The following is a 27,479-nucleotide window of genomic DNA, read 5'->3' as shown; positions in this document are numbered from 1 at the left end:
CAAAGCAACTCCAAAACCCTAACATAATAGAGGAAGCAGTACCGACAATAGCACTGAACCCTGAATTCTACTACCATCTTCCTCCCTCACCTAGAGTACAAAGTTCTGCACAGCTCCAGTGAGCTTGGAGCTTCCCAGAGGGACGTCGGTTCTCTAAGATTAAGTGCCTGCATGCCATAATCCAGCATGGGGGCCAAACAACAGCCTTTCCAAGGACTAGTTTCTGCTAAGTTGAATATCATAAGTGGGTTACTAGCCGCCCTATGTCAGAAACCCTCCCACTCGCAAAGCTGTGCATATCATGTGTCCTGGCATTAAATGAACAGGGAAGAAAAAAGCCTCATTGCTGTCGATGGTATTCCCCTTCTGTGGTGGTGCAGAGGGAACTAAATGTTGGCAGAGCTAGAACCTCCTCTTGTGATGTTCATCAAGTGTGAAGGATATACGTATGAGCTGTGAGAGCAAAGAAAGAGGTTGTTCCTATTTAGCACCCTTTATTTTTTTTAATGTTTATTTCTGAAATAGAGGGGGAGAGAGAGAGAGAGAGAGAGAGAGAAAGGAAGAGGAGCAGAGAGAGAGTCAGAGGATCTGAAGCAGACTCTGCACTGACAACAGAGAACCCAGTACAGGGCTCGAATTCACAAGGCTTAAACTCATGAACCATGATGAGATCATGACCTGAGCTGAAGTCGGATGCTCAACTGACTGAGCCACCCAGGTACCCTTAGCATCCTTTATTTTTTTCATTTCACTATATTCACCATTAGTTAAGTGAAATTCAGGCTCCACATAGTCCCCACTGTCCACGACCCACAGGGGATATCAGCTAAACCTCTCTCCACATCAACACTAAAACAGAAGAACAACTCTTGAATATTCTATGACCATTAATGATATACCCAGCACTGTCCTTGGACCTGAAATACACATAAATGAGGACCAGTCTCTGTCCTTGAAGAATGTCTTTTCAAGATGGGGCATCAGATAGCAAAATAGAATAAAGAAAAAAGAATTGTTATTTTTTCACTAAATCTTCCTTCCAAGTTTGTTATCTGGAAACCCATCTTTTCTTTCTTTCTTTCTTTCTTTCTTTCTTTCTTTCTTTCTTCTGAGTACCTTGATTGATTTGCTTGAGCAGAAGTGGACACAGATTTGAGTTGGAGAAAAAGAGGCTAAAGGACCAAACATAAGATGGAGAAAATAAATCACATTTCTTAGGGCTAGTCCTAGAGGGCAAAAGTAATGAGGACACAACAGAGGAAGGCAGGGAGTGAGCCACTAGTTGGATTGGTGTTGTGCCTGGGGAATAGGACAGCTATGGAAGCATCTCCAGAGTGAAGTGGCTGAGGCTGATGGAACAGAGATGTCTAATGTTCATTTTTTAATTGTTTGTCTTGCCGCTATGTAAATTCCCTCCACTCTTCCTTCCAGGAAAATGCACTCTGTACAAATTGCCTGTGGTAAGGGTGGATTTTGTAAATACAGAGGAAAAGCCTGCATTTCCCGTCTGGGCTGAGATGGTGCAGAACCCACACACACTGCAGGGCACACGCAGGATGGTGACAACCCACAAGCCAAAGACAAGGTCACGTGAGCCCACTACCAAGCATAGAATTGGAAGTTCAGGAAGACTGCTTAAGTTCATATGGGGGAAAGTGACTTTCGTCATATGTGCTGCTTTGAAAAACATGAAGTGAAATGGTAAAAGTACTTTGGTGGAGGTTAGGGAAAGAGATTATAAGATTGGATAGAGAAAGTAAAGGAACAAGAGGTGGGGTACCAGGGTTGAGAGGGCTTTACAGAGAAGGGGAAATTTTAAGCAGTGTTTGAGAAAAGAATAGCAAGGATTTCACCAGATCAGGAAGGAAGGGAGGGTGGGAGATAGGAAGAAGGAAGGGTATATGAGGTAGGGTTAATGGTGTATGCCAGGGTTTCCCCACTTTGGCAGTATTGACATTTCGGGCATTTTGGATGGTTCTTTATCATAGGGGAAAATTCTGTGAATTGTAGGATATTTAGCTGCATTCCTGGCCTCTCCTCACTAAATACCAGTATTTACTTGCCAATACTACCCCCTCCCAGCTGTGACAAACAAAAATGTCTCCAGACATTACCAAAAATCCCCTGGAAGTCAAGGCACGTGGCATGTTTAAGGGGATGAAGTTTCAGGAGACTGAAGCACAGTATTCATAGACATTAGTACATAAGTTAAGACAAAAATAAGGTTGGTCAGTAATTTGTGGTCAGGTGGTAGAAAGGGATCCAGTGCTTGCAATGGATTAGACATTGTTCTCTATGCCATGGAAATTCAGATGGGAATTTTAAGCATAAATGGCACAGTACAACCTAAATTCCAAAAAGATAACCGAAGCAATATTGATAATGACTTGGAAGGGCAGAACCTGGGGTCAGGAAATTCAATTAGATAGTTGATACGTTCAGTTAGAAAACAAATACATCTACCCTGCTTCCTTGTAGTTCTGTCTGTAGACTAGCCTGTGACTCTTATCCTAAGGACTTCTACTTAGGACCAGCCAAACATGCCTGGCCTTGACTCAGCCCTAGTAGCTTGTTCTTCTGAAGGCTGAGAACACCTGCAGCTCTGCCCCCCCCCCTTATTTTAGCAACAATTCTTGAAGCAGCCAGAAGCCTACACCCAGAAGCCCTTTCAACTGTTTGTTGTGTTGTTGCTAACGGAGCCTGAGGTCTAAAAGAGGTTCCCAGGGCGTGTTGACTAGCTATCTCCTACCCAGGGAGTCAGGGACACGGCGTGCATAGGGGCTGCTCGGCTTAAGCACCGTGAACAGAACTGGTGGTTATTTAAAGCCTCTAACAGTAGTGTCAATGTCGCTTTGGCATTTTTTTAAAGATACTTTCAGGGGCCAGGAGTGATGGCTGGCCGATTCTTCCACTTAGCCTTGCTAATTTGGGATTTGGGCTGCACTCAATAAACAGCTGCTGTAACATTTCCAGATTCCTAGGCAAAAATGGGGGTGATTTAGGGAACCTGCTTTTGGACTGCTCAGGGTTTGGGTAGCTGAGTTTTCTCCTTTGGGAATAAGACCCCCTGCAAAGTAGGTTCAGGAATTCTATCACGTCTGAGACAAATAAAATGTCCTCGATTATGAAGAATACATATATTCAAAAGATACATATTGAATATTTACTGTGGTCTAAGCAATGAAGAGAGCTTTCTAAAACTTCCATCCAGGTAGAGTTTACAAAGACAATCACCTCCAAATATGGTACCCCAAGGAAGCCATTTGTTCATTTACTCATTTAGTTACTTAATAAGCTTTATGTAGGGTACATTCTCTGCGCAAGCACAATAGTCCTAGGTATACAATGAAGAGGGTCTACATTCCTTGACCTAGAGAAACTTATACACTGGCTTGATAAACCAAAGACACCAAAGAACTATTATACAATGAGATACTGGTATAATAGATCTGTCCCTCAATTATAATAAATAAGAACATACAGAAGAAGTTCCTAAACTGTCCTTGGGAATCAAAGACAGCTTTCCAGAACATGATTTGCTCACAGGGAGCTGAGACCATGTCTGTTTTTATTTACCACTATACTCTCGGCACTTAGCACAGTACCTTGCACACAGCAGGCACTCAAATATTTGTTAAACTAATGAATTAATCAGGTAGTGATTATGCTAACATTTAGAGGCTCCATATGGTCTTGGCACCAAGAAACACAAGATACCCAGCCTAGAGTCCTTCTGAATCTTCTAGTGGCCATGAGTACCAGCAGGGGTAACTTTAAAAGTGCCAAGACCCCCAATTTTTCTAATATGCTCAGAGTACAGTAAGCTGCCAAGATATTCATGTGAATTCTTGCCTTTGAAATAATTCTTTAAGGCAATATGTTTCTCATCTTGAGGTTATTGTAAGACAAAGGAACATTTTCCTTGATTAGCTTGTCCTTCAGAAATGGAGCATGGAAAACAAGCATGTAACTCCTCAAAGCTCTGGAAAATATGAGATGGGACTCAACAGCCTGGGCATTATTCCCTTTGGCTTGGCTCCATCAGAACCCTCAAGGTCCTTTGTAGCAAAACTCTGCTCAAAGTATAAGATACTTCATATCCTAATCCTTGTCATGGAGAAAGCTCTAATGTAGCAAAACTACGTAGTACTGGGAATTAAGAGGGTATGGGGATTTTTCCCTGTTTTTAATGTTTATTTTGCGGGGGGGAGAGAGAGAGAACAACACGAGTGGGTGAGGGGCAGAGAGAGTGGGAGACACAGAATCGGAAGCAGGCTCCAGGCTCTGAGCTGTCAGTACAGAGCCTGATGAGGGACTCAAACTCATGAACCACGAGGTCATGACCTAAGCTGAAGTCAGATGCTTAACCAATTGAGCCACACAGGGACCCCAAGGGATTCTCCTTTTAAACACAGACTAGTCTCTCTTCCTCTTTGACTTCAGCTCCCTTCTCTACCTTGCCTCAACATCACAGTTTCAGTGAGTATCACATGAGATTAGGCTGTGAATGCTTTGTAGGAGGCCACATGCTATAGAAATATCCAACCCAACAAATGTTTACTGAGTGCTACACTGGACAATTTGAGGAACAACAGTGACAAGAACTAGAGCCCACTGTCAATGAGCTTACTAGCTATTGAAGACATACATGAAAACAGATATCTATAATACCTAGCAGAGTGGGATAATTCCATAATTCTGAAAGATCATCTTAAGGGGTGCCTGGGTGGCTCAGTCAGTTAAGTGTCCAGCTCCCGGTTTTGGCTCAGGTCATGATCTCATGGTTTGTGAGATCGACCTCCACATCTGGTTCTGCACTGCCAGTGCAGAGCCTGCTTGGTATTCTCTCTCCCTCTCTCTCTGCTCCTTCCCACGTCTCCCTCTCTCTCTCTCACTCTCACTCTCAAAATAAATAAACTTTTAAAAAAATTTTAGGGAGCCTGGGTGGCTGTTTGCTGAGTGTCCAACTCTGGCTTATGATCTTGCAGTTTGTGGGTTTGAGCCCCACATCAGGCTCTGTGATGACAGCTCAGAGCCTGGACCCTGCTTTGGATTCTGTGTCTCCCTCTCTGCCCTCCCTCACGCACACTCTGTGTCTCTCTCAAAAATAAACATTAAAAAAATAAAATTAAAATTAAAATATTTTAAAAATTAAATCTTGAATGAGACTGATAAAGTCCTAAATGGATTAGATTCAAAATAATTTGTTAGTTTTCTATTGCTGCATAACTAATTACCACAAATTTAGTGACTTAATTAAATAGCCATTACTCATTTCACAATTTTTGTAGGTCAGAAGTCTGGGCATAGTATAGTTAGGTTCTCCACTCAGGGTCTTACAGGCTAAACTGGAAGCATTGACTAGGCTATGCCTCATTTGGAGTTCATGGTCCTCTAGCTTATGTGATTATTAGCAGAATTCAGTTCCTTGCTCCTTGCTCACTGTCAATGAGGGTTTCTCTCAACTATTAAAGGCTGTTCTTACGTTGAAAAAAAAAAAAATTAAAATTGGGGCGCCTGGGTGGCACAGTCGGTTAAGTGTCCGACTTCAGCCAGGTCACGATCTCGCGGTCCGTGAGTTCGAGCCCCGCGTCAGGCTCTGGGCTGATGGCTCGGAGCCTGGAGCCTGTTTCCGATTCTGTGTCTCCCTCTCTCTCTGCCCCTCCCCCGTTCATGCTCTGTCTCTCTCTGTCCCAAAAATAAATAAAAAACGTTGAAAAAAAAAATTAAAGGCTGTTCTTAGGTCCTAGAAGTCACTCTCAGGTCCTTGCTGCTTGACCTTCTCCATCTTCAAAGCCAGCAACAGCAACAACAACAACAAAAACAAAAACAAATAAACAAACAAACAAAACCAGAAACCTTCCCACATGTTGGGTTTCCTTCTTCAAGAAGAACCCAGTCTCTTTTTAGGTCTTATCTGATTAGATCAGTTCCACTAAGGATAATCTTCCTTTCTTGAAGTTAAGTGTGCCATGTAACACCATAACAAGAGTGACTACCCGATCATATTCACAAACCTTACCCATGCTCAAGGGGAGGAGATGATACAGGAAGTATACACCAAGGGGGAAGAACACTGCTTCACACATAGCTCCTCTTCCAGGTCTCCCAAAGCCTTAGGAGCCCTGCTTTCTGTCACTAACACTACAGGAATGTGTATCTGGCAGGCTTCAAGGGTCCTAACTCTGCTACCCAGCCAAGCCTCTATCTGTCCTTTCTGGTGGTCTGGCTGTCACTGGGTCATGGGAGCGACCCAGGGGTATACAGAGGGTTTAATTGTGCCAGCTGTTCTAGTGCTTTGTATACATTGTCTCATTAGCCACCTTCCCCCCCTCCACCCCAGAAACCTGTATAGTACACATTGTTCAGGTGTTTTTATGATTGAAAACTGAGGTTTAGTCCTCAAAACCATACAGCTAGGGAGACAGGAGCCAGGATTTAAACCTAGTTGTCTGTCTTCATGTCCATTCTTTCTCCATTGCACAACACTGGAAACTTGCCATGACCAAAACACCTGAGCACCCCACCCATGCTTTTGTCCCATGATGCTATGCACATTCTGCAAATACTTCATTCAGAACACTCCTGGGGTGCATACACATCCATTAGAAGAATGGGAGCTTACATGTCCCAGATATTCAAAGATAGTCTCAATATCAAATAGACGGTCCTGATGTCAGCTCATGTCTTTGATGTTGGTTCTGAACATTTCTTTACCCCATTAAGAATTCAGAGACCATGAACAGAAAATAGAAGAAAATTCTCATTTCTCTTTGGAGACTTATAGAATTTATCTTCCAGGAAGAGTATTTATATCCAATGCATAGAAAAGTGTCATTAATGTTGTCTAATCAGTATGTGCAGAATTTCTGGGCTACCCCATTTCTAAGAGAAGAGAGTGCTTTCTGCAAGCTGCAGGAACTCTCTATGTTGCTGTTCAGTTCACACATACACAAGGATTTGATTATGATAAATCCTTCCTTGCTTTATTGACATATTTTTTCTGCTTGTCATTATCTGCAAACTTCAGGAATTGAAATACTTCATAAAGAAATATAGAGCTCTTCTCTAGATAACCTAATATCAGTGTGGTTCCTTAATGTTATCCAGAGAGGGTTATTTTACCTGGTGCTTTCCAACCTTTTCCTCAATCTTTTTCACATCATGAAAAGCACAGAAAAGATGTGTAAAGCACAATGCATAATTAGATGAGGTTGCCCACAGTTAGAAGCCTCTGACTTCTCTGGGTCTCTGACAACTCTCAGACCATTTCATGCCCTGAGAACCAAAGGAGATAGGATGTCCACATACCTATACCCCATTTGACACCCATAGTGGTGGGAAGCTCTTCTTGACTGAATAGAGTACTTAATTACTAATTGAGTAATGTCAGGCATTCAGTTTAATAACTATTTCCTGAGTGATCATTACACGTCAAGTACTAAGTCTAAGTGCTAGGAATACAGAGGTGAATAAAAGAATTCCATCCTCAAATAACTCAAGTCTAGTGTATGAAAACATACACTTTATCATTAGGATAGAAAATCACTTGCATCTTTTGGGCAGATCCAATTGGTTGACAATGGCCACCTTGAGTACTAGCTGAGAAGGATTCTGAGACGTCCACATGCAAAAGGGAGAAAAGTGTGATCACTTAACCATACTTGCCATGTGGGGAAACAGCAAAATCAGCAGAAGCATGCAAGCCACCTTCTTGCTAACACTGTTCTTTTAATAGCATATACTGCAGTTGAAGGCCATTATAGGTTCTACTTTCAATTGTGACATATTATTCATACGACTGTGTTTTTATTATCCTCCCTAGTAATTACCATTGTGTTTAGTAATCAACAGCACTGATTTACGCAAGTTACTTTCAAGTCAATCACTCCAGCACTTAAAAACAATGGCTTTGAATGGAGTTATTTCCTGGGAGAATGTTAAATGTTTCCGAGTTCAGATAGCCAAGGAAAGGCGGCTCCCTGTATGTAAGGGAAGAGAATGAAAAGTTTTCTGGCAGCTGGACCAAGATAAAGTGTTCAAATAAGTGCCATAGTGGCTTGGGAGTGAATGGGAGTAACTCACTGTTTCCTGCCTAAATTTGTACTGTTGGATGCATTCAGCTGCCTCACGCAGCATGCTTTTAATTACTGATATAAATCCTGATAGAGTTCTCAAGGGATGAGAAATAACCTTTAGCCATTCTGTCTGGAAACAATAGAACTGCAAAGGAAAGGTAGCCAGTGCAAGTGATTCCAAGGAAACTCCTCTATGTCCCATTTACTGTCGAAGCCTCACAACACTGAGCTAGTTGCCTATGGATCTGGGTTTCAATCCAAGAATTTGAACTTATAACAGCAGACTCTAAAATCCCATGTTTCAGCAGACTAAACCTGAACCTAAAGCCTGGGAAGTGGTGGAGGGATGGGATGAACTCATTGGTGGACAGTGCCATGGTTTTATACTGTAACTGAAGGAGGGAAAGTGGAAGAAAACTGCCCCTTACCTAAGGCATATGCTGTACCAGGTGCTTTAGATATTATTATAAATGTAAAGGAAGTAATTTTTAAATACCGATAAGTGGCTTTGAAAGTGCTCACAAACAGGATCCAGGAAAGGGGAACAGTACCTCTTGCCCATGGTTGTGGCATAAGAACCTAAAAGGCAGCTCTCAGACGCACACTGCAACAAGAAACTCAAGTCAGAAACAGATCACCTAAAATTTAGACACCAATCCAAACAGGGTGAGGTGAAAAAAGAAAGCTCAGGTTTGCAGATAAAAATGGCAGGGACCTATGAGAGTCCATGCCAGATCTTTCTACCTCTCCTCATTCCAGACATGCCTAGAATCCCAGCCAAGATGAGAGGTGGCCTGCCTATCCCCATAGGGATACCCAATAGGTATTGGGTCCTGCTAATTTAAAACTTTTTTGATGAGGGGCGCGTGGGTGGCTCAGTTAAGCGTCCAACTTCAGCTCGGGTCATGATCTCACTGCTCATGGGTTCAAGCCCCATGTCAGGCTCTGTGCTGACAGCTCAGAGCCTGGAGCCTGCTTCAGATTCTCTGTCTCCCATGCTCTCTCTCTCTCTCTCAAAAATAAAAATAAATAAAAAGTAAATAAAAATTAAAAAAATAAAAGCTTTTCAATGAAGCTGTAACTTTAAGGGGAATGATGAAGTGAATGAACAAATATGTTTGTTTCATGAGCAAGGTCAAACTCACTTTCCCATTGCATTTGACCTGGGGTGGTTGAAATTTATTCTATTGAAAACATTTGTAGATATTGAGTTTTCTTCCCAATGGGCTAATGTTTCAAAAATAAAAACAACCACAAAAAGGGAAAACCAATTTCAGAAGAAAAAGGAGTATGTGGGAAAAAGACCCTGAGTGCTATAGTATTTCTTTGGGGTTGATCCTCCTCTGCTTTAGCCAAAACTCAAAGTTGTCTTTCATTTTACATGGGACTAGCACAGCAAGTTCACTCCCCATCTATCATCAGTTCCAGAGAGACATCTGTTTATGAAAAGAGTTTGTTAACTGGATGTAATTGGATTATCTTGAGAAACATGGTAACATCAACTTGGGAACTCTCTGTTCATTTATATAATCTGTGATATGAATTACGATAAACAGAAACTCTACATTGTCAACAAAGAATTGAACTATTTCCCCACCTTTGAAAATAAAATAAAGACATCCCTTTCCTTAAGTGTAGAAATGTATAGGATACAAACACCTTTTAAAATTCCATCATATGTAATCCTAGGCATGATGCCACAATAAAAATTAAGTAACCTGGGGCTCAGTCAGGGTAAATGACTATTCAAGGTCACTCAAAGCTAGAAATTTTTATCCAGTTCTTTGTATCCCAAATCTGGAAGGTTTTTTTCACCACACCAGAGAAATCTGCAGAAGAATCTACAATCCTGCCCTCCACTTCCCTGGAAACACAAACAATGAATGACGTTGGTATCATTGCTATTTGTTATTTATGCTAAACAGAGTGGAACTCCAGACCTTCCACTGAAAATTAAACACCAGTTGAAGAGCCATTCTCCATTTAACTGAGAGCAGAAAGAGAAAACACTGATTTGGCTTACAGCTGTAGGGATTCGCAAACCATAAAGCAGAGAGGTCTGTGCATATTCAGTGCTGAGTGCATGGAGTTTTGAAGGATGGGTGGCAACTGAATTCACAGAATGAGACATCTCATTCCATCCACAGAATGGAACACATTTGTTCTTGAGATCTGGAGGACTTACATAGTTACTTCCACAGATACTGGCAGGGGCAATTTAGATTCTTTCAATTATTAGAGTAATTCTGGTGCAGCAAACTTTTTCCATAAAGGAAAATGACCACGCAGTCATTTCTTTCTTTCTTTTCTCCTTCCTTTCTTTCCTCCTTCCTTTCTTTCTTCCTTTTCTTCCTTCCTCTCTCTCTCCCTCCTTCACTTCTTTTCTCCCTTCTTCCTTTCCTTTCCCTCTCCCTCCCTTCCTTTCTCCCCTTCTTTCTTCCTCTTTCCCTCTTTCTCTCTTTCTCCCTTTCCCCTCCCTCTCTCCCCCTCCCCCTCTTCCCTCTCCACTTTCTCTCCTCCCTCTCCTTCTCCTCCCTCCCTCCTCCCTCTCTCCCCTTCTCCCTCCCCTCTTTATTTTCCATTCTTTTTAACATAAAAATATAAAAGACATTCTTAAAGTGGCTCTGGGTCCAATTTGGCCCTCAAGCCACAGTTAGCTCACTGCTGCTCCAGACCTCTCTCTACTCCGTGCCCTACCACTCCCTCCTTTCCTTAGTTCTCTTATTTTTGCCACCTGCCACATTTTCTCACATTTTCCTCAATGGCAACAAATTTTGAAATCTAGGAGTGGCAGGATGTTTAGGGATGCCAAATATCATGCATGGGCAAGTTAAATAGAATTGGGTGGTTGAATTAATTATTTATTGCTATGAAGCAAACTACCCAAAAGTTTGTGACTTAAGAACAAACACTTATCATTATCATCCCTATGGGTCAAGGATTCACGCCTGGATTAGCTGAGCAGTTCTGGCTCAGAGTCTCCCAGGAGACTGCTGTCAAAATATGGAGCAGCTTGACAAGCAGATCCTAAAACTTATGTGAACATGCAAAACATCTAGACTAGACAAAACAATTTTTTAAAAAGCAAGATTGTAAGAATTTCATGTCCCAATTTCAAAATATACTGTAAAGCAATAGTTATCAAGATCAGTGTGGCACCATGTCAGAAATAAGTACTGACAATTACAGCCAATTGATCTTTAACAGAGGTGTAAGCAATTCACTGGGAAAAGGGCAGGTTTGTTCATGAAATGACATTAAGAAAATTGAACACAGACCCTCACTTCACACAATACCCAAATGTCAAAACAGATCATAGACTTAATGTAAGAGCTGAAACAACAAAACATTTGGAGGAAAATGTAGAAGAAAATTCTCAAGACCTCAAGTTAACCAAAGATTTTAAAAAAAATTTTAAGTTTAGGGGTTGAGCGTCCAACTTTGGCTCAGGTCATGATCTCATGATCTGTGAGTTTGAGCCCCATGTTGGGCTCTCTGCTGACAGCTCAGATCCTGGAGGCTGCTTCAGATTCTGTGTCTCCTTCTCTCTCTTCCCGTCCCCAGCTCATGCTCTCCCTCTCAAAAATAAACAAACATTAAAAATAATAATAATATTTTTTAAGTGTGCTTATTTTTGAGTGGAGGGAGGAGACAGAGAATCCCAAGCAGACTCCATGCTGTCAGCACAGAGCCCAATGTGGGGCTCAAACTCATGAACACTGAGATCATGACCTGAGCTGAAATCAAGAGTTACACACTTAACCAACTGAGCCACGCAGGTACTCCAAGCAAGATTTTTATATATATGACACTTAAAGTACAGTTCTCAAACAGGGGAGAAGAAAGGGTAAATTGTCCATCATCAAAATTCAAAACTTTGGTCCTTTGAAAGACAATCTAAATGAAAAGCCAAGCAAAAGACTGAGGGAAAATATTTGCAAAGCACTAATCTGTTAAAGGACTTGCATCCAGAATTTTAAGAACACTTAGAACTTAATAAGACAAACCACCCAATAATAAAATGGATCAAAAGATATGAACAGACATTTTACAAAAGAAGATATACAAATGGCTGATAAGCACAGGAGAAGATGCTCAACATCAATCATCAAAGAAATGCAAATTAAAGCCACAATAGGATGCTATTTCTCACCCACCAAAATTGGTGGAGGAGCAGGAACACTCATATTGCTGGTGGCAACATAAAACAGTGCAGCCGCTGAGGAAAAGTTTGGCAGTCCTTCAAAAAGATAAACACAGAGTGATCATACTTAATTCCACTGCCAAATGGATACCCAAGAGAATTGAAAACATATGTATACACAAAGACTTGCATGTGAATATTCATAGCAGCTTTATTCAGAACAGCCCCAAACTGGAAACAAGCCAAACACCCATCAACTAATAAAACAAAAATGTGGCGCATCAGTATAATGGAATGCTATTCAACCAAGAAAAGGAACAAACTACGAATTCATGCTACAACGTGGATGAATCTCCAAAACATGCTAAATGAAAAACCAGGCACAAGGTACCATATACTAAGATCCCATTTCTATGAAATGCCCAGAAAAGGTAAATTCATAGAGGCAGAAAATAGATTTGTTAGTTGTCCAAATCTGGAAGTGGGAAGGGGGATTAACTGTAAATGATCATAAAAGATGTTATTGGGGCGATAAAAGTGTTCCTAAATTGATAAGTGTTGATGGTTCCATCACTAAGTTACTAAAAATCAATGAACTGTACACCTGAAATGGTCCAATTTCCTGGTGTATACTCAAATGATGTTATGATTGGGCAAGGCTTCAGTCATTGCAAAGCTTGAATGAGACTGGAGGATGCACTTTCAAGAAGGCTTCCTTGCATGGCTGGCAAATTGGAGCTGGACGTTGGTGAGAGGTTTCAGTACTTCACACAGAAGCCTCTTCAGGTTTCCTGAACATTAGTTACAATAGCCAAGACATGGAAACAACCCAAGTGTCAGTGAAGGATGAAAGGATAAAGAAGCTGTGGGATGTATACAGCATGGAATATTATTCAGCCACAAAAAAATGAGGAAATCCTGCCATTTCCAACAACTTGGGTGGAACTTAGACATTATGCTAAGTAAAATAGATCAGACAAACAAAGAAATGCTTTTTTGTCTTTTTATGTAGAATCTCAAAACTTATAGAAAAAGAGTTCAGGCTTGTGGTTATCAGAGGCAGAGAGTAGGGGTGGGGGAATTAGAGGAAGGTGGCCAAAAGGTACAAACTTTCAATTGTAAGATAAATAATACTAAATATTTCAATATATACTTGAAACATAGTATTTTAATTCTAAAATAAATAATGTAATGTACCACATGATAATTACAGCACTGCTGTGTGACATACGGGAAATTTAAGAGAGTAAATCCTGGGAGTTCTCATCACAAGAAATTTTTTTCTATTTTCTTTTCTCCTTTCTCTCCTTTTTATCATATCTATATGAGAAGGAAGATGTTAGCTGAATCCACCATAGTAATCACAAAATATATAAATCAATGCTGTGTGGTTTAAACTTATACTGTGAATGTATGTCCATTATTTTTCAATAAATTATAAGTATTATAATAGCTCTTTATAGCATTTTACCAAAAGTAGCCAAGAGAAATCAGGCAGTATCTTCAACACTCTGCCTGTAACTCTCCTTAGCTGGATCACCCAGTTCATAAAGCATGTTCCCTACTTTTCACATTAACACAAGTGACAGTGTTGCTAAACCTTCTACCACTAAAGAATAAGCACCCCTTTCTTCCAATAGCATTTCTTCATTTTCTTTTTCTTCCTCCAGCCAGCCCCCTTGACAGCCATCAGATTTCTATTAATAGTCTCTTCAAAGCTCATGAGGCTTTCCCCAAACCTTCTGTGAGGTTCCAGCTTCCATTCACTACCTGGTTACATACCACTCTGATGTTTCAGATTTTTGTTTTGGTAACACCCTATTTTCTTTCTTTTTTGTTTTTAACTTTTTATGTATCAATTTAATTTTATTTTATTTAAGTATAATTTATTGTCAAATTGGCTTCCATACAACACCCAGGGCTCATCCCAACAAGTGCCCTCCTTCATACCCATCACCCACTTTCCCCTCTCCCCCACCCCCCATCAACCCTCAGTTTGTTCTCTGTATTTTTTTTTAAAAAATTAATGTTTATTTATTTTTGAGAGAGAGAGAGAGAGACAACTTGCAAGTGGGGAGGTGCAGAGAGAGAGGGAGACACAGAATCCGAAGCAGGCTCTAGGCTCTGAGCTGTCAGCACAGAGCCCGACACGGGGCTCGAACTCACGGACGGTGAGATCATGACCTGAGCTGAAGTCGGATGCTTAATGAACTGAGCCACCCAGGCGCCCCTATTCTCTGTACTTAAGAGTCTCTTATGGTTTGGGGTGCCTGGGTGGCTCAGTCAGTTGAGCATACGACTTCGGCTCAGGTCATGATCTCGCAGTTTGTGAGTTCAAGCCCTACATCAGGCTCTGTGCTGACAGCTCTGAGCCTGGAGCCTGCTTCAGATTCTGTGTCTCCCTCTCTCTGCCTCTTCGCTGCTCATGCTCTGTCTCTCTCTGTCTCTCAAAGATGAATAAACGTTTTAAAAAATTTAAAAAAAAAGTCTCTTATGGCTTGCCTCCCTCCCTCTCTGTTTGTAACTTCCTCCCCCCCTCCCTTCTCTTCCCCCATGGTCTTCTGTTAAGTTTCTCAAGATACACATGTGAGTGAAAACATATGGTATCTGTCTTTCTCTGCCTGACTTATTTCACTTAGCATAACACTGTCCAATTCCATCCACATTGCTGCAAAGGGCAGGATTTCACTCTTTCTCATTGCCAAGTAGTATTCCATTGTATATATAAACCACATTTTCTTTATCCATTCATCAGTTGATGAACATTTAGGCTCTTTCCATAATTTGGCTATTGTTGAAAATGCTGCTATAAACATTGGGGTACATGTGCCCCTATGCATCAGCACTCCTGTATCCCTTGGGTAAATTCCTAGCAGTGCTCTTGTTGGGTCATATGGTAGTTTTATTTTTAATTTTTTGAGGAACCTCCAGGTAACACCCTATTTTCAAGTATCACTTCTAGCTTGGTTATCTACAACTGCATAAAAAATTACTCAAAAACGTTATGGGTAGGAACAACCAAGAAATATTCTCTCACCATTTTGGAGGGCCAGGAATCTGCAAGCAGTTTACCTGGGTAGCTCTGACTCAGGAGCTCTCTGAGGTTGTGGTCAAGATGTCAGCAGAGTCTGAACCATCCAAAGGCTTGACTGAGCTGGAGAATCCATTTCCAAAGGGACTCGTTCAATGAGTACCATGTTGGTGATGGCTCAGTTCTTCCACTCACAGGCCTCTCCCTGGGACTGCTTGAGTGTCCTCATGACAGAGCATCTGGCGCTCTCAGGAGTGAGTTAAGAGATACAGAGAAAGCCAGAGAGAAGCTATCCTTTTTATGACCTATCTTTAGAAGCCACAGAGCATCACTTCTGCTAAATTCTATTCATTAGATAGGCATCTGGAGTTTACTTTTAAGGGGATAAATGCCAAATTTATAGACATATATTAAAACCATGACAGTGGTCAAACTAAAAAATACAGAATTATCAAAAATAAGACCCAATGAGACTAATTTTCTTGAGTAACTTTCTCATAAACCTACTCTGCCAAAATTACATCCCAGTGTATTCTGATCAATGACAGTATCACTGAAAGGAGCATAGAGCCTTCCCTGACCCACAAACAAGGGGCTACAGTAAAAAAGACAAAACTTTTATGTTTGTGTTACTTAAAAGCAATGTTCTTTGTTCTAGATGTTTATTTTGTGGTCTCATCTGTAGAAACTAATCCTGAAAATTAAATGTTTTTATTTTTTTAAGCTAAATGTTTTTAAAGTGAATAAACTCAGTGCATATGGTCACTGTTAAAATGGTTTAAAACAGACTAGATTATTTGTTCATTTGTGTACCTTTTGTCTTTTCCCTGCTAGAATGTTAGCTTCACAAAGTCAGGCACATTTACTGAATCATAATGACGAGGGTTGTGGTAAAGACTAAAGAATGCATGTAAAGCCCTCACAGTTGACCCTGGGCATTGCTTAACTAAATACGCAATTGAATTCACCTATAGCCAACAGGAGTAGCTGGTCAATTTGAACTTTTGAATGGACTCTTATTAGGTGTGAATTTTTGAAAACTTTTTTATTTATTATTTTAAAAATAATTTTACATTTTTTCCTAAAATCTTATAATTGACTTTATTCAAAAGTTTTCCAACAACACACCTAATAAGAGCCCATGCAAAAGTTTAAATCTGCTGAGACTCCTATTAGCTATAGGTGAACTCAATTTTATATTTAGTTAAGCAATGGAAGGAAAAAGAAGATAGAAAGGGAGGCAAACCACAAGAAACTCTTAAATACAGAGAACAAACTGAAGGTTACTGAAGGGGTGATGGTGGGGGATGGGTTAAATGGGTGACAGGCATTATGGAGGGCATTTTTCAAGATGAGCACTGGGTGTCATATGTAAGAGATGAATCACTGGGTTATACTTCTAAAACCAAGACCACACTGTATGTTAACTAACTTAAATTTAAATTAAAAAATTTTTAAAGATAAAAAGTGAACAAACCAGAGCAGGGTCTGTGGGGCCCACTTTCAGTAACAAGGTTCTATACTATCCACTCTTTTCCCACTCCACTTTTCACACCCCAGGATCCCACACAAACCTTTCTGCCCTGAATTAATTCATAAAAATAGACCTCTTGAGAAAGTTTACCCCACCAAGTCATCTACATACCTGAACATTTCTGCATAGAATTAGTTAATATAACTGGAGTGCCTACTAACTACTAGATACTTCACATATAATACCTCATATTACTTGCACAACCTTCACTATTACAAGTCTCACTTCATGGGAGGACTGAGGTTCAGGTATTAAATAATTTATGAAGTCTCTTGGCTAGCAAGTGGATCTTGAACCTCAGAAGTTTGCCTAAAAATTCATGCATAATCACTACCAGGTATTTATCCAAGGGATACAGGTGTGCTGTTTCCTAGGGACACATGCACCCCATTGTTTATAGCAGCACTATCAACAATAGCCAAAGTATGGAAAGAGACCAAATGTCCATCAATGGATGAATGGATAAAGAAGAAGATGCAGTATACATATACATTGGAGTATACATCTTGTTGTGATGCACAGTATAATTCACTGCATGTGCCACAGTACAGTGTGTCTTCTGTTTGTTATCTCTTAGTTGAAAGTGTTGTTCCCTCCATCTAATAGGCAAAAAACCTGAGGTGAAGTTGTTTGCCCAAGATCTATAGCTAATGCCATTGTTTAATAGAAGATTGATGAGATTAATTTTATGTGTTAGACCTTTCTAAGGCCTGATACATACCAAACTATGTGATAAAAGATTTCCATTATAGATATTATTTTTTGGGTTTTTTAGATAATATTTTTCTTAAAAACAATGAAATCTTCCCTTGAAAATGGAACCAGGTTTGATTAGAATCAGAAGGTCTGGGTTTGAATCCTAGCTTTGTGCTTTTCTACCAGTGTGACATTAATGGATACCTTAACCAAATTGAACTTGAGCTACTCCATCTGAAAAGTAGTGTCACCTTTATCTTAAGGCTGTTTAAAAAAATTTTTTTTTAATGTTTATTTATTTTTGAGAGAGAGACAGAGTGCAAGCAGAGGAGGGGCAGAGAGAGAGAGGTAGACACAGAATCCGAAGCAGGCTCCAGGCTCTGAGTGGTTAGCACAGAGCCCGATGTGGGGCTTGAACTCATGAACTGCGAGATCATGACCTGAGGTGAAGTCGGACACCCAACCAACTGAGCCACCCAAGTGCCCCATCTTAAGGCTGTTTTAAAGCTTACACAAAGCAGTAAGTTTGTGTATGTCTGTCATAATGCTTGGTACATAAAAGGCACTTATTTGTTAAAACCTAATCCTTGTTCATGCATTTATTGGGATACATTTCTTACTGACTGCCATGATCCCTCTTCCATCCTCCTTAACCAACTTACAATGGCCTAACATAACATCTTTCCTTATATCTTTTTTTTTTTTTTTAATTTGAAAAGGAGATGGGCCTCTCCTCCCTTCAGTAGTCAGGCCAGGACAAAAATCCCTGGCCCAGATGTGATGGTCTCCAAACAAAAAAAAGCATAATCACACAAATAATATATAATTGGGAGACAAAGTGGAGTAGGGACAGTCTCAAAAGCAGACTTCCTGGATAAACTCTGCCATGTGTCAGCTGTGTGGCCTTGGAAAGATGTTAAAACCCTGTGGTTCAGATGCTTTATCTCTAAGATGTAGGTAATAATCACACATATCTCATAAGTTTGTTAGAAGAATTAAATGAGATCTATACCACATTAAGTGCTTAGCCTAGTTATCGACAAATCCAATAAATGTGGCTTTTCTTTGGTCCCTGAAAGTGGAAGCAGACACAACTGTAGCTTGCTCGGCCTGCCTCTGTGTGATGTGACTCTATAAGGGCTCTGAGCAGCCATGGAAGCTAGCTGCTGCTCCCTCACTGTCTGGATTAGCCATAGTAAGCAGCGCTTTTGTCCTGCAGATCAGAAATGAGAGAGTCTTAGTCTACTCTGTGGATTTCTTCAGGGTCATCTGGAAGGAATTTGTTCTTATCTCAAAAGAAACACTAAACAGTTCCCCAGAGGGAAGAAAAACACAGGTGGGTTTCTGGTTAAACATGGCGGATTCAATACATATTTCCACCCCTTCTCAAAATTCCAATGAAATGATAGGAAGTGGCGGGAAGTGGAAATTCACAAAGACAGAGAAAATAGAAGAGAAGACAGTAGATTTTAGAATGTTAATATTTTTGAAGGTGAAAAAGATAATTGCATGGTTACAGCCCAAAGACCATTATGGGAAGTCCAAAGGGAGCAAGCAGATTTGGGGGCATGGAGTTCCAAAAAGGCTCAGGAATTTGAGATCCCAGATACCTCTGAGAGTAGAGTTGCAGGAAAAAACTACAAAGAAGACGGATTGATGGTCTGTACACTAAAGGAGCGGTCAATTCCGCCATCTCCTTCCTTCTGAGCAAATAGAGCTCTCCCACCTCCACCTCAGACTCCAACTCAGACTCTCAACATGGGAGACTCCATGTCTTGGCAGTGAATAACAAAGGCTTTGAACTGGAGAAGCCAGGTGCAGACAGGAGCAAGGTGAGTTATTATAATGAAAACAAGGCTATTAAAATAAATGTTTACATTCTGAATGGTAAGACTCTTAGCTTCCAGACTTCTGTCAGATGGTCTTCTACTCCCTAGACAGGATTTGGAAATTTCTTCCCCATGGAAGTGGGCTGGCCCCAGGGGGTTGGGGGGACTACAGATACTGTCATTTCATTTGATGAAAAAGCTGGCTCAAGCCTGATCACCAATGATGTTTTAATGTTCAACAAACTCTCTGCACCCAGAGTTCCCTGTCAGTGTCTAAGTGCTTTACTTAGCTAAAGAATGCCAGGTATTTGAGGAAAGTCCCTAACATGAAACGCAGAGATGAAAACCAATAAACTGAAGAAGAAGAAGAAGAAGAAGAAGAAGAAAAGGAAGAAGGAGAAGAATAGGAGAAAAGGGGAGCTTGCATAGAGAAGAAAATGGAAACTAACAAACTATAATTCTATCCTCAGAAGATAAAAAATATCATTATCCACAGAGCAAGAATGGATGAATTTAAAGAAGAGTCCAGGGAAATAGACCAATATGATTTAAAAAAAAATTGTTTTCATTAAAGGTCAATTGAAGGGCTGGAATATAAAGTTGAAGATACCTTCAAAATCTAGGGGGAAAAGTCAAAAAAGGAAATATAAGAGAAATACATGAATATTAGGGGAACAAATATAATATCAAATTAAAGATGTCTAAAAACTCCTTGCTGTTCTTTCATTGAGAGGTAGAATCTAAATCCCCTCCTTTTGAATAGAACTGGTTTTGGTGACTTGCTTGACCAATAGAACGTGGTAGACATGATGTTCTGGGACTCCCAAGCCTAGGTCATAAGACACCTCGCAACTTCTCTCCAGTAATGCTACTCTGGAACTCAGCCACCATGCTCTGAGGAAGCTCAAGCAGCTGTGGGGAGTCCCATGTGGGAAGATACCAAGACTCCCATCAACAACCACCACCAACTTACCAGCCCTGTAACTGGGCCATTTGGAAGTAGTTACTGTAATCTCATTAGAGATGTCCTAGTGATGTCACATAAAGCAGCGATGAAGCTATCCTCCACCAAGTCCTGCCTGAATTACAGATTTGTGAGGAAAACAAATGATTGCTGTTGTTTTAAGCTGCTTAGTTTTTAGATGACTTGTTATATATCAATAGATAAATGGAACAAGGGCCAACATTTGACCAATAAGAATTTTAGAAAGAGAGATGAAGAGATGAAGAAAAAAAAAAGGAAACAATAGAAAGAAAGAAACTTGCAAAATAATAATAGAAGGAAAATTCCTATAAATGAGTCTCTAGATTTAAACCAAAAGAAAAGCAAAATACTGAGTGCCCAACACAGTGCATTTAAAAATACCTATTCCTAGATACATCATCACAATATTTCAGAATACTAGAGATAAAGAGAAAATCCTAAGACTTTCCAAAGATAAGGAAAAAGGGGGTGGGGAAGTGAAGCCACATATAAATGTAGGAATCAGTGCTCTTAACAACAGGACTGGAAGTTAGAAGGCAATGAAGCTATGCTTCAAAGCCATTGAAAAAAATTCTATTCTCAGAATTCTATTCTCAGTCAAATTATGAATCAAGTATGAGGCCAGAATAAATACATTTTTTTTACATGCAAGTTCTCAAAGATTTATTCTGCCAGAGGAGAGTAAGCCAAGAATAAAGACATCCTGGGCTCTGGGATATAAGGATCCCACACACACAGCAAGGTGAAGGGCAATCCCCCTCTGCCAGCTGAGCATCTCAACGCAGCTTGGAGAACGGAGGACTCCAGAGAGATGGAGATGGAATCCATAAGTTCTCTGGTGTTTAACCATACTGAAAGGCGTTTGTAGTTCTGGAAATGATTTAGGTTTCCAGGAGTGGTAAAATAAATGAAAAATTATGCAAAAATAAAGTGTGCAAGAAGCCATCAATTGTAATAAAAGCAAAAGTTATGGAGAAAGGAAATGCAAACACTGTATTCTACGGGCTCAGCTGTGATAATGTTGACATGACCATACTAATATAAACACAGATTATTAATCTAACCTTGTGAGAGTGTCATGGGATCATACCGTAAGGATGGGGGAAGGAGAGTATGTGTCAGGAGAAGGGGTGGGTGACTATTGAAGAGCGCTGAATCGTCTTCTGCCATGGTAAGAAAGTGTTAGCCAGTATCTTAAATTGAAAAACCAAGAGACAACAGCCTAAGCATATTATTTGAATATAAGGCAACATATATACACTTAGGGCTATCTGACATGTACCAGTCTTTGCTGAGAGAGGATTTGTGCAGGGAGAGCAAGGTCCAGACCAGGAGGACAAGTGGGATGTACAGGGCTCACAATTTAAGTGTACCTCCTGGACAGTGAGTGCCTCCTGAATTTCGTGCCCTTGACATCTCATTTGCCTCACCCTCGTCCCAGCCTTAGGGGACAGTACTAGACACCATAAGGATGGTAAAAATGATAAGGGAATGTAAGCAGAGGGAAGGGGCCTTGGGGATGTGTATTTTACCTCCTAATGGATGTGTTCAGTTGAACAAGAGACCGATAAATCAAATCTGAACCAATCAGTAGACTTTTGCAAGGTGGAGAAAAGAAAGACATTCATTCTAGGTTCAGTAAACAAATGCAAAGGAATAAAGGCAGGTGTGTGAAGTTAGAGGAAATTAACCTAACTGTGTGAAGGAGAGAAAACACACAGGATTTAATAAGACCTTATTACAGATCATATATTCCAAAACACTGGGCTAGATTCTTAACACATGGTTAAATTTTTGAAAAAGAATTAGAGTTCAAGAAATGAATTTAAGAACATTCTATAGTTGATTGCCTTTCTCTCCAGAGACTCAAAACAAATCTAGAGGCTTCACTTTGTAAGCATTAGCCCATAGCAAGGCTTGGGACACTTGCATTTAGATGGGAATAGAAGATGCTTCCCTTCTGGGCTCCTGGGAGGCTCAGTCAGTTAAGTATCCGACCTTTGATTTCAGCTCAGGTCATGATCTCATGGTTCATGAGTTTGAGCCCCACATCCTGTCAGCAGAGAGCCTGCTTGGGATTCTCTCACTCTTCCTTTCTCTCTGTCCCTCCCCACTCGTGCTCTCTCTCTCTCTCAAAATAAATAAAATAAACACTTTTTTTAAAAAAGATGCTTCCATTCATAATTGATTTAATGTGAGTTTTATGAGTTTTCGCAGTGGGGCTGAGTGGGCAGAAGCCTGCTGAGGAGAGTTTGGTCCCTTAACCCCAGGAAAGCATAAGCTGTTAGGTGCCATGGGGTTCTCCCATCTCCAAAGCCAGGTTCTCTTGTGTCCCTGGGAAATAAATCAGGAAGTTTAAGCAGGAGAGGCCCAGAATTTGTGGTGACTGAGATATCACTGGGAAAGCAAACAAACATTTATCCCAAGATCCTCTAAAGAAATGGTAGACAATGTTTTGTTTGCCTATTGACTGGCTTAGCATAATATTTTCTCAATCTTGGTCTTGTATCAATTTCTGACAGTACAATTGAAGGCTAATGCAAGAGTACATTGTCTACAGGGCCAGCCAAGGAAATTGGGAGCTTGGTCAGTGGCTGTAAATATCCTCTTGGTATTTCAATTTGTTTACTCTGAAGTGCTCTCTCAGGGGCCGAGAGGGTTCTGGGACACACTGGCACCAGGTTTGCAATGGGAAAGATCAGTTGCTGAGATAAGGGTTGGGGTCCGCCTTGAGACGTGCCATGAAAAAAAAGATCTGATTTAGCCATTAAATCCCTCAAAAGGGTGGTGAGTGTGACTATAACAATGGGGTATTCAGAAGAACACTTGGTAGGCAGGAAGGGGATGTTCAAACACAAATGCAACAGAGGCTTAGGGGACTGATTTGTCACTCCCTCTTCTTCCATGGTCACTGATCACTGATTGAACTTCAGTCAGATGATTATAGAAGTAGCCTCCTACTTTCGTGACCCAAGAGATGATGGAAACCAAACACTAAAGCCAGAGGACAGCAAAATCTGCTGAGGATTTGTCCCCATTGAAAATAGTCCTCGTACACATGATTCACTGTGGGTGGTCCTGGCTGAACTCAGGGGGAATGCACTCATTGATCCTTCTTGTTTTTAAGTATCCTCATGGACTTAACTACTCCAGGAGCAAGATTGTTGGCAAAAAGAAAAAAGGAGAGAGGGAGAGAGAGAAGGAGAGAGAAAGAATGCATGGAAAGAAAGAATGAAAGGAAAGAAAGAGAAGAAAGAAAGAAAGAAAGATCAGAAATCTACAGAAAAAAAAAATATGTGCACCAACATGTAGAAGGAGGAAGAATCCTGAAAAACATTCATCAAGATTTGCACAGGGTACCAGAAGTACTCAAATGTATCTCTAGTAGGTGGTCCACTAAAAAGCCTAAGAGATACTCTGAACCTGAAACTAACTAGCTACACACACACACACACACACACACACACACACTTAAAGGGATTCTTCGGTGTCTGCAATTCTTCAGTCTGAAATCTCTTGTTTGTATTTAGTGTGGAGTGTTTTCCCTAAAGGATATCCTGTTTGAGATTACTATTGGCCTTTTCCTCTTAACATCCTTAAAGAAACACCCAGAAAAACTAAATAAACTCCCACCCCTCCAATAGCATGCCAAGTAATTTGTCTACGGGAGGTCAGGGAAAGAGTTACATGAACCAAGGTGCATTCTCATCTTCTCCTGCAGGTTCCTGCTACAACCCAGAATCCCTGCCAGTTTCCCAAAAGGAGAAGGAATCTTGATCCCATTACTGACATCACAAAAGGAGGCAGCGTGGCATTGGAGTCACCCAGTCTGAGACCAATTCCTGCCTTAGCAACTGAGTGGCCTCAAGTAAATCTATGCTTCAGTTTCCTTGCCTGTAAAATGAGGATAAACATTTATCTTATAGGGCCATAGGGAGAATCAAATGAGCAAATACATATAAAAGCACTCTATAGTTTATAGTAAACTTTAACGCACATTATTATTATTATGCATATTTCTCCCATCAACATAAAGATATATTAACTTCATAGAATTAATTAACAATTGAAAAAATAAAATGATTTATAAAATTAATTTTATTGTTCAGCTCAGCAATAAATAGTATATTCTCTATACACTAAAAAAATAAATAATTTACTACTGTCAGATTTAAAATATCAAATTTTTTAACCAGTGTTTCTATTACCTCCTTTTTTAGCAACCACTCTAAAGTGGTATAATACCAAGTGCTCTGAACACCATGTGGGAAGTGGAAGTTAAGAATGATAGAGACAAATTCTATGGAACCCAGTAAGTTACACTATTAGTTACACTATTCTACCTCCCTCATGACTGTTAATCCTAACTTCTCATTCTGTCTCACTCGTTAGGCTGGACTTCCAAAGCAGCTCACCTGGATTACTACAGTAACCTTTCTCTTTTCTATGTCATCTGATTTATATAGTTTATTTTCACTAGAGCAAAGTTGGGTATGTGTATTGTCTACCACCTCATTCTCTTCACCATTCCTCCTGATATCTATCACCATTCCTTCCTTCGCACCTTTCACTTTCCCGAATCATGCTATCTCTGAGGTTTTTCCTGAAATGGACCATCAAAACCCCTTCTCACCTTTACTTCTCTGGTCTTAGCTCACATTTGCCTTCCCTTGGGAAGCATTTCCAATAATCCTTTGCCATCCATCTGCTCCCAGCCCCTGAAAGATGCACATCCTATGTGATTAATAAAAGTCTATGGAGATCCAGAGATTGCATTAATAAGTATTTACCCAAAGGATACAAAAATACAGATTCGAAGGGATACATGCCTCCTGATTTTTATAACAATATTATCAACAATAGCCCAACTATGAAATGTTTGAAGCAAATGTTTGTTGATTGATAAATGGATAAAGATGTGATTGGGGCACCTCAGTCATTTAAGCGTCTGATTCTTGATCTTGGCTCAGATCATGACCTCACAGTTTGGGAGATTGAGTCCCACATCAGGCTCTATGCTGACAGCATGGAGCCTGTTTCAGATTCTCTCTCTCCCTCTCTCTCTGCCCCTGCCCCACTCATGCTCTCTCTCTCTCTCTCTCTCTCTCTCTCAAAATAAACAAATAAATAAATAAGCTTAAAAAAAAAGATAATCATGTGAGTTTGGTGCCTTTAATCTCCCTTTTACAGATGAATAAACTGAAACTTGGAGAGTTTAGTTAACTTTCCAAGATCCCATAATTCCTTAATGACAAAGCCAGGACCTGAACTCAGATCCCTCCAGGTTCTTTCATCCATGCTTCTCCAAGTGGTGGATGTGTAATGTCACAGTTTAAGTGGTGTGTGGGTTACACAAAGCAAAAATGTGTACGTATGGCATGTTTTCCTGGGGCCATTTTACTTAAAGATCTTTGGGAAAATACCATATTCATAGTCAAACCCCACAAAATTAAATACTTAATTTGTAAAAGTGTTTAAGATGAGGGGAGTCATAAAATGTTTCCAGATTTAGAGCTAGTTGCTTTGAACTCGACCTCCAGGCTTCCAGGTTCTACACTCTCACACTCTGGGGTCATCAGAGCCACTATATGGAAACATTTGAGAAGTTCTGGACTATTGTCAAGAAAGCAGCAAATGCATGCCAAGACTGAGAAGGAGGCTGATGACACATCGTCCTCCAGACTGTGGGACCGCTGCAGACGAGGCCCCAGCTGTGCTACACGTGGTCCAGGGAGGGAGCACAAAACAGCAGGAGCTCATCTGGGCACTTAGTGGCTTACACTTATCCAAGAAGACATTTCCAAGCCCTGAACATAGGACATCTCCCCTTCCCGACTAAGCAGAAGACTCCGGCTCCAGGGATGTGCAGTCTTGCCAAGGAGACTGAACAAAGCTGATGGTGTCTGGATCATGAGGAATGAGAACATAGAGAAGGAAAGTGTGAGATGTCACTTTTCAAGCTGAATTCAGATGTCCAGTTAGCAAATGATCTTCTGCTGGACTTCCTCCTCAATTTAGATTTCATTGGGCACTTAATCTTTGAACAAAGTCACAAAATTGTCAAGCAAACCTAAGGCTTTAATTCACAACTAAAAGGCATATGCCATATTTAGTCTACAATATTTTTTCATATTTTAGCATCTCTCAAATTGCTATGTCTCTCTCTAAAAATAAGATTATGTGTCATAATCTAATGGGCCGTAGAATTTTTTTTCTTCTTGTCACATTAAATAATAATGAATTTTACTCTCAATGGCTTCTTGGAGTCCAATAATGTACTGAGCTTTTATAACTGGGTTTCCATGTAAGCACTGTTCATGTATGTACGTTTAATGAGTTTTAAACACTATCAGCTGTTGAAATTTGTCTTCTTATGAAATGCTCAAATGGAGCAGTATAGGCAAAAGAAATAAAAGGAACTGTTCTGGTTGACGCAGGAATAGAGCCCCTTTCACATACAAGGTTTCCATCGAATATCCCCTGACTCCCCTTCTTGAGTCAACTCCATAGCATATGGCAGATCAAGTAGGCAATAAGTGGAAGAAAGCATAAATGAGTGTTAGAATTGATCTTACTATTTCCACATATACCTGCAACTAAAATGTCAAGAACAGGGAGTTCCTGTGCCAGTAACAAATCTTTACATAACTATTTGAGCCTATAAATAATATAAATACATGACTTCGCTAAATTTTAATAATACAAGTATGAAAAAACAAAAAATCTGTATGATCTAAATCAAGCTGTATTTAAAACTAAATTAATCAAAATTAATAACTATATTAATTAAAAAGCACATTAATTAATTAGGCATTTGGCAAAATGCCTTCTACAGAGTAGTAAAAGAAAAACAGAAAAATCCTAAGCAAATTAAAGTATAGGAATCAACAAATGTAAAGACAGAATGTAATTTATTATAAATTTTAAAAAAGATGATGCATATATGACCTGGGTCTTTGAAAAAGAACAGTAACTAAAATGAACAATAAATTAGGTAAATCACTACTTAGACTAATCAAGAGAAAAAGTGAGAAGGAACAAGAACAAAAAAATAACCATAGACAAGAAATGAAAATAATTTTAAGAAATATTTGCTAAGGGAAATATAGTTTAAAACTTGGAAGAAATAGACTTTTTTCTTTTTTCTTTTTCTTTTTAAAGTTTATTTATTTATTTTGAGAG

The 27,479-nt window shown here is 40.0% G+C and overlaps 1 long non-coding RNA gene across 1 annotated transcript in view; it reads right to left on the bottom strand.

The window, feature by feature from the left end:
* LOC125916942 (uncharacterized) overlaps positions 1-24,048 on the bottom strand; it is an 82,342-nt gene extending 58,294 nt beyond the window's left edge. The window contains exon 1 of the long non-coding RNA XR_007456067.1: positions 23,985-24,048. This is a non-coding gene — a long non-coding RNA (uncharacterized LOC125916942). The remainder of the gene's footprint in view (positions 1-23,984) is intronic.
* Positions 24,049-27,479: the final 3,431 nt, after the last annotated feature.

The sequence above is a fragment of the Panthera uncia genome, unplaced genomic scaffold (assembly GCF_023721935.1).
Source record: "Panthera uncia isolate 11264 unplaced genomic scaffold, Puncia_PCG_1.0 HiC_scaffold_1334, whole genome shotgun sequence".
Lineage (NCBI taxonomy): Eukaryota > Metazoa > Chordata > Mammalia > Carnivora > Felidae > Panthera > Panthera uncia.
Note: the sequence above shows the minus strand (reverse complement) of the source record. Positions and strands in the feature narration are given on the sequence as shown.